At 38.1% G+C, this 8,995-nt stretch overlaps 1 long non-coding RNA gene across 1 annotated transcript; it reads right to left on the reverse strand.

Moving 5' to 3' along the window:
• Positions 1-685: 685 nt before the first annotated feature.
• Positions 686-4,140, reverse strand: LOC139720407 (uncharacterized). Its single transcript, XR_011710165.1, has 3 exons — positions 3,990-4,140; positions 3,602-3,670; positions 686-761 (listed from the first exon to the last, which is right to left on the reverse strand). It is a non-coding gene; the product is annotated as an uncharacterized lncRNA (long non-coding RNA).
• Positions 4,141-8,995: the final 4,855 nt, after the last annotated feature.

The raw sequence follows: 8,995 nt of genomic DNA on the forward strand, positions 1-8,995 counted from the left end.
ACTCTCGAAGAGTGTGAACTGAGAAAAGAGGTTCTGAAGTGCAGGGTCTGTTCAAGTGGTTAATCTTTACCAAGCCCTGCTAGCTGTGCGATGAAAGGAATAAAACGCAGGATGTAAGTAGCTGGAGCAACAGCAATGAAGAGATTATTAGATTAGGCTGAAATTAAGCATGCTCTCTTAACACATTCTGACCATGATTAGTGCCAACTTTCAAAGCAGTAGCCTTATCCTTTCAAAAGTTATTAGACTTGAGTGTGGAGAGTGTGCAAAGAATATCAAGAAATGGAAAGGGGCTTCTCTAAAGACATACTTGATTATTTTACCCTCCCCCCCCAAAAAAAGGTAGTATACAAACTAGTAAAAACACATTTTCCCATTCATGTTATGATCCCAAACTAAAGAGCAATGTAGAAAAAGGATAACTCTTTAAGAAAATATGAAAAACTCAGGATTGACACGGTTGACCCATTTCACCTGTTTTGAGTCCTCACGTATCGTTTTGTTACTTTTGCGACTTTTTGTTTGTTTTATGAGGTTGTATGTACACTATATATTAGTTATTATATATATGAATATATATATATAATATGATATATTTAATATGTATAATATATAGATATATATCATTATAAACATTAATATCAATATTCTCTTCTTACAGCCGCCAGAAGAGACAGTAGTAGGTGTGGTCATTCCCTCACTGGTAGGAGAGGCAAAATGTTTCTGAGTTCCGTCCGTAGCTTGTGAGGTCTGGCTGGTGGCTGTAAGGAGAAGACACAGGGGATAAATCAATCCTTACATCAGACTGGAAAATCCATAAGCAGTTAGATTGCCCACTAGCACAATTTTGTCCCTTTATATCGATAAGTGCGCCATGTGCTAATCAGAGAAATGTTGTTTGCAGACGATGCAACATCCACAGCTCATACAGAAGAAGCACTCCAAACTACCATGGATAGATTTTCTCAATCATGCAAGGATGCAAGGAGTTCGGACTTACAATCAGCCTGCAGGAGACCAAAGTCGTGTGCCAGGGAGTTGACACTCCACCCTCCATCACTATTGACAACTACTAATCGGATGTTGTCAACAGCTTCACTTACTTGGAATCACGCAAACAATTACTAACATGATGTCTCTAGATGCTGAGCTGGGTAAACGTATTGGTAAGGCATGTACACTGTCATGGCTATGCTCACCTATACCCCGTTTACAGTGCAGGGCTGGGCCGAGCCCGAGCTGAGCCTAGTCTCAATTGCGGTACTCGGCCCCGCAATTCTGTCCGTTTACAGTGGAGGGCTCGGCCCGGGCTTTTAATTCAAACCTTTCAATATTTTGTCGTAGTGGCGCTCTGCTTGTAAACAAACCACTATCATTGGGAGCGCGCCGGTCGCAATTTGGTACCGCATTTTGTCCAGTCTACGTTTACAGTGAGAAAAGGCCAGGCCGGGCCCGGGATGAGCCCCGGCCGAGTTTACATCCAGAGCCTGGCCAAATGCGCGGCCGTTTTTGGTACCGTATTTGGCCTATTGAGTGAAAGGAAGGCCGGGCTGAGCCCAGCGCGGCCTTTTCACACACTGAACCGGGTCCAAGAGAGTATGAAAGAACAGGAAGCTTACAATAAGCACCAAAGTCTGTGTTTATCAAGCTTGCATCCTTAGCACACAGCTGTATGCGACCCAGGAAAGACGTTTGAATAGCTTCCACCTTCGTTACTTTAGACGTATAATACACATAATTTGAAAGGGTAACGTCCCAATCACTGATGTCCTAAAACATCCTAAGATGTCAAGCATGTTTGCCCTACTGAGTCAAAGGCGATAACGGTAGCTAGGACACGTGTGCAGAACGGTTGATGGTCGTATCCCAAAGGGCATCCTATGAATTTGCCACTGTTTACAGAGCTATTGGTCGACCTAACTTTAGGCACAAGGACGTCTGCAAGCGCGATATGAAATCAACTGGTTTGAAAGCGGAGAGGTGGGAAACCACCGCTGCTGCAGATCGCACAATGTGGAGACTTGTCTTACGTGATGGCAACATGCATGAGGAAACGCTGAGAAATGAGGAGACACTGGAATCCAGGAAAGCTCGAAAAAAGAGGACAGCTGCTATGCCCACAACATCTCCACAGCCGACCTCCTTCACTTGCAGCAAGGGTAGCAGATACTGCCCTTCAAGAGTTGGTCTATTCATAGTCATCATGGTCATAGCAGGAAATGGTCCAGCCAGAAATAAATTGGTGTTTTATTCAGGGTTTATGCCATTGTCTCACGAGACGGATAGATGTCAAGATATCACATATCATACACACTATCATCTATCTATCTATATACATATATATACATATACAGTATATATATATATATATATATATATATATTAAGATAATGCTATTTTCAACTTTAAGGGGAAATGCGGAATAGGTGAGAGTTTTGGGGGAATTTTCATAGAAATCATGAAAATATCAAGTGGAAATGTTACCCTTGTTGAAAAATTATGCACCATTTCAACAATAAGGCCACTGTCAGATTAAACTGAAGTTAAGCGTGTATTATAAACGAATCTATCCATGACTACTTATATATAATACCAACTATAAAATCAGTAGCATCATCCTTACAAAAGTTATTACAGTTGAAAGTGAAGGAAAGTAAAGAATTGTAAGAAATGAAGAGATGCCTCTAAGACATACGAGGTGTGTCAGAAAAGTTCCAGGACTGGTGCCATAAAAGATGTATTTCAAACCCAATCTTTAAACTAAGAGGTTTCACATTCAAAGTAATATATCTGGAATATGTAACTTTGATCTTACCTCTCTGCAGTCATCAGATTTGTTTTTTTTTTTGCATCATTTATATATACACAGCAATGAGCACAGAGCAACGAACAAACTTGAAGTTTCTGGTACGGTTGGGAAAACTTTCAGAGGCGCTGAGATTGCTGCAGCAAGTGTACGAAGATGAGACGATGTCACGCAAACATGTTTGTTGGATGGTGCAACAGATTTACAGAAGGACGAGAGGATGTGGAGGATTGCTGCAGCAATCTCAGCACTTCTGACGGAGTTTTCCCCAATCGTACCAGAAACTTCAAGTTGTTCTTTGCTCTGTGTTCATTGTTGAACGACCTGAAACAAAGGATGTGTATAAAATTATGTAGAAAGAAAAATCTTCTAGCTGCAGAGAGCTAAGATTACAGTTACATACTCCAGGTAAATTACTTTTAAGGTAAAAACCTGTCAGTTTGAAGTTTAGGTTTGAAATAAATTTATGACACAAGTCCTGGAACTTTTGTGACACATCTCGTACCTAATCACACTATCCCCTCAAAATGTGTTCTAGAAAAACTGTGAGAACACAAATGCACCTTCGTTTTATAATCCCAAGCTTAAGAATTTTGAAGAAGAAGAATTGTTCTAATATGATAACCTCAAGATTGTCTATAGGTTGTCAAGTTATTATTTTAAGACCTCCCAAAATCGGGGTTTGCGATTTTTTGTCGTATTTTTTTTTTTTTTTTTGTATGCACGGTCTCATATACACATAAATTATCAATATCGTCATTATTATTTGTCGGGAAATACTGAAACACTTCTTACTGCCGCCAGAAGAGAGAGTTAGTATGTCCAAATCATCGTATTCCTCGCTTTCGTCTGTGTCTTGTGCGACTGCAAAGGAGAAGACGATGTGTATGAATCAATCCTTATTAACGCTGAAAATCCACTCAAAATTAAAATATTATTACAATAATTTAATATGCGTTTCCCGCGTATCTTTGATACCCTATTGAGAGATGTGTTTGGTATTTGTTTTCTTTCATGGAGCAAGGAATGATTGTCACTCTCACAGCTTGCATCGATTAGGTGAAAATCATTGTTTACTTCTCCAGCATCCCTATGTAATTCGGGACATCGTGTATCATTACCTTAATAAGTGAAGAATAGTCGGTGGGATTGAATTGTGCAGAAGAAATCATGTTACACTTACTTTCCACTGCTGTATGTCCTAGAATCGTCAGGTTTACATTTATGCAGCACCCCCTCGCAAAAGTAGCCTTGAAGGTAATCTTTTGATAGTGGTGAAATAACATAACACATGAGAAGTTTTTTTGTTGGATGAGTCTATCATTGGAAACACATCCTGGGTTTATTTTGACTGTAACTATGATTCTTCAGTGTCTTCCTGCTAAAAAACAAACAAACAAACAAACAAACAAAAAACAAAATACAGCCCTCTACATTGCGAAACAAATGTGAAACACAGTGTTAACACAGTGTGAACACAGTGTGAAATATTTTCACATTATTAAATTCTAGCATCTTAACTAGCGTGAAGACATCGTGAATCATAAATGCACAGTGTGAAACAATATAACTACAATTGTATGTGAACACGTGGGTGTGGAAACCACACCACAGTGTGAAATTATCTTCTCACTGTTAACCCTTAGTGTGCAATGAGTCGAATATGAACGAATTCCCCACGCATACCTCTGGATAGGGAATTAATGTGGCAGGCAGAGGTTTAAATTTTTAAGCGTTTTCGCATTATATAAAACCATGTGAACACATTGTGAAAACACTGTGGGACACGGTGTTCTTATCAACGGGTGCTGTTCGTTATTCCGAAGGTTCGTTATTCCGAAGGTACGTTAGTCCGAAGGTTCGTTAATCCGAAACACACAAATTCCCTATACCTAGAGGTTCCTTAATCCGAAAATGAAAAAGGGCTCGTTATTCCGAAGGTTCGTTGATCCGAAGTGATATTGGGTTCGTAACGAACCTTCGAAATAACGAGCTTTGTTTCATTTACGGATTAATGAACCTTCGGAATAGCAAACCTCATCACATTTTCGGATTAACGAACCTTCGGACTAAAAGAACCTTCGGAATAACGAACCTTCGGAATAACGAGCTGTAACCCTTATTAACAGGGTATGCATCGTACGTTTTTGGTAGTTTGTGTGTTTTTATGCTGCTGTTTTATTCTATACAGGAATACTTATATTTCATCATTTGAAGTTTTTTTTTTTAATTAATCTGCTACCATGACAAATTTCTGAGACATTTATCTACTGCAAGTTTAAGAGCAATAATAACCAAGATTGGGATAGCAATGACATAGGTAAAAAGGAGCATTTTGTATAATGATTATGGCAGAGAAAAGGGGTTACAATACAAAAGAATTCATGTAACGCTTGCAACATTTATTGACTGGTGAGTCAAGCATAGCTCCTTTAAAAAAAAATCCACCATTGTGACTACTGGCTATCAGAAATTACCTTTACATGGTAAAGATTGTTACGAGTTACTGTCAGAACTTTGTGTCCTTAGTCATTTTTGTACCTAATCGTATGTGGTTTGCTTTGAATTTTCGGGTGCTGTTCGTTATTCCGAAGCTTCGCTATTCCGAAGGTTCGCTATTCCGAAGGTTCGTTCTTCCGAGGGTTCGCTATTCCGAAGGTTCGTTATTCCGAAGGGTCGTTAATCCGAAACACTCAAATTCCCTATGCCTAAAGGTTCGTTAATCCGAAAATATGTGGTGTTATTCCGAAGATTGGTTAATCCGAAAATGAAATTGAACAATGAACCTTCGGAATAACGAACCTTCGGAATAACGAGCTGTAACCGAATTTTCAGCAATTAACAATCTGTAGGGGCCTACAAAGTCATCGACATAGCAACCCCCAGTGACATAGACTTAGCTTGGTCAAACTTTTGGTTAAGAACATGGTTTTAACTAAAAAATAGGTTAAATTTAACGAAATTGAGAACGATAGAATAGAACTCACTTGAATCAAAGTTGCCTGAACTCAACTGAATAGATGGGAATTATAACAGAAGTGAATGTACATTGTAACTGAATTATGAGTGTATCGAAGTGATCAGGATTGAACTGTTTGAATTGATTTAACTGACGGGCTGCAGCAGCAGCTTACCTCAATATTATGAGAGTTGTTGAGTGCGCATTTGGCAGAGAGAGACAAGTCTATGAACCTCCTTAGTTTGAGTTGCCCGCTGTGAGAACATGTGTTTGTCGGGTTGTAGCAGCAGCAATTACATGACATCCGGACATCATTAGAATCACTTTGCGCACGCCGACAAGTTATATGCCGAGAGTCATAGATCCCTGCCAACAAGAAAGCACCTACATCATTGTATACTGGTGCCAATATTGAACAGTTGAACAGTTTAATTAAGTGGGTGCACTGTAGTTGCAAGTGCAGGTAAGAAAGGAATTTAATGATTTAAAAAAAAAATCCTTTTAAGGAAGATTTTCGGTGAAGATTTAAGGGCTTAGGGCTTTGACATACATTGTGTTTATCTAACAAGTGGGAAGCATAGTTACGATTGATAGAAATGCCGTCGAAGAGTACCCTGTAACGAGTAGGTGGTTGAACAAGACTTCATGTTGTCGGGACGATTATTTCATAATTATGTCTGGACCAGAATGGCTTAGAGCTTTGTGTGTTATTAATAATTTCGATTTTCCACTGTATGGAAGTACGCTACAAATAAACCAAAGTGGTATGTAAACATAAAGGTGTTATCAAAAGATGTGGAAGTTGATCATTAATGTTCTTGAACATAATGATTGCTACTTGAATGTTCAAATCAGAGATTTTAATGCTGTTCATGCATAAGAATACGGGATCAGTGTGACCCAAAGGAAATACGATCCTGTAAAAATACATTCTTTTCAGTTTGCCCATAAAATGTCACAATAGTACACACAGGATACCTCCATGACAGATGATAAGTTGAAAAAAAATGCACCACAACAGCCGCTACCAAATTATTTTGCTCTAAACCTTTTCCTGCAAAAGTTAACACCATTTTGCGTGTTTCTTTTTGTTTGTTTGTTTGGTTGGTTGGTTGGTTGGTTGGTTGGTTGTTGTTGTTGTTTTTTTTTTAGGGGGCGGGTGGGTGTTATTGTTTTGTGTGTGCATTGCTGGAGGCAACTTTTTTATAGTATTCGGCTGATTTAGTAGATCAGAAAACGAGCCGATTCCCTCAACGAATGTTCCAGAATACTTCCCGAATTTTCGCCACTTCGGGGAGGGAGAGCAGAATGCTCCCGAACCCATCCGAATATGTGTATCCGGGTGGATTCGCAGCTGATTCGGCTCCGGTGTAACCAAGACTTTACACAAAAAAGGAAAAGTTGAGTGGCGTCATTCTATCAATTGCCATGTAAACTCCAATATGCCATTCTCTACCAAAACATTGAATAACGCTGTATAGCATGTTTATGTAAATAATGTATGCCCGAAATTTCATATAATTACGTTCATATGCATAAATTGTATGAATAAAAAAAAATCATGCATAATAATCTGTGGATATTATGCGTACACATGTAGGCCTACTGTAGAACAACGTGTCAATTTAATTTTGGTTTTATCAAACTCTGTGTGACACCTCTGTTTAATACTGTATTCAAAATTTTGAGTGAGGTATGACCTTCGAACATATAACGCCGGCAATATACTCACTTTTATCAAACTCTGTGTGACACATCTGTTTAATACTGTATTAAAAATTTTGAGTGAGGTGAGTATGACCTTCGAACATATAACGCCGGCAATATACTCACTTGGACATTCGTCGGAATCGCGTATCTCTTGAATCAGCCTATTATGTATCCTTCTGATACATGGTACCTGATGGGTGCTTATTGAACTGGGAGCTCCATCTGTGTTGAGAAATTGAACCAATCACATACATGCACGAACCTTCTGTGAGACAAATTCAGGTTTGAAAGCTTATGTTCTAAGTATCAAAGTCTCGCATGTGTGTGGAAAGAATCTTCTTCCATTACTTAATTCAGTCATTTTTGGTAGATGGTCACCCTCTCCCATGTTATCCGTCCAAATTGATTAACCGCTCTGGGCCCGTTAATTATGAAAATATATAATCGATTACAAATGTCCTTACTATACACAGGCTGCTATAGACTTATGATAGAAATAAACTATAGGTCTCCATATAACAAGGCCCTTGCATTATAAAGTTGTATCGCGCAAACAACAATTTGTATTAGTCAACAACAGCCACACAGGAGATCAGCAATATCGGCCTTTAATACAATAATCATCCACTAGATCCATCAACGCGCCCCATCGACTCATAGAAAGAAATACATATAGAAATATACATGTACACTCAAATTATTGCACATGCACACACAATGTACACATCATTGGAATATTTTCTATTTCTGAAAAGAATATATATATATATATATATATATATATATATATATATATGTGTGTGTGTGTATCCAATAACCAATATTTTTATATTTACCAAAATTATATATATATAATATATGAAGAGTTTGTTCGCAAAAAACCGATAAGTCCATATTTGCCAAATGGAGATATTTGCGATTAAAAGTCAAGAAAAATAAAGAGAATGATAGGAAATTTTTTGCTTCTTTTGACCATAACTTCAAAAATGTACCTTTGTATGTATAGAGCAATATATCATTTAAAAGGTATTATTTTGTACTTTATGACAGAGACCGTACTTCAAAATCTTCAAAAATGGACTTATCGGTTTTTGCGAACAAACTCTTCATATATACATATAGTTGTAATCAATTATGTTAGTCCTTATTACATGACAATTACCCTTCAAAAAGGAAAGAAAGGCACGTTTTATGCATGCATTTTAATAGTGTGACAAGGAACAGGTGTTCGTTGCGTATCCTTATTCAGTTCATAGTCGAACAACAAAGACTACTTTGACAGTATACAGTAACCAGTTGAAAAACAAAGTGCAATCTGTAAAATGATATTAATGGTAAGAATGTAGCTAATGTTCCTATTAGTTTAGTCGGAAAGGGGGGGGGGGGGGTTCCCATGCACCCTATACATATATTTTTTAATCTACTTCATCTAGACCAATTTTGTGCGTAGATTTCAAAAATGCAATGTTAACAGGTCAAAGCGTGTCCCATAGCGGTCAAAAATCCGTTTCCATGGTAAC

This window comes from Diadema antillarum, unplaced genomic scaffold (genome assembly GCF_040938485.1).
Source record: "Diadema antillarum isolate AM-2024a unplaced genomic scaffold, OU_Dant_1.0 scf00000128, whole genome shotgun sequence".
In the NCBI taxonomy this organism is placed as follows: Eukaryota; Metazoa; Echinodermata; class Echinoidea; order Diadematoida; family Diadematidae; genus Diadema; species Diadema antillarum.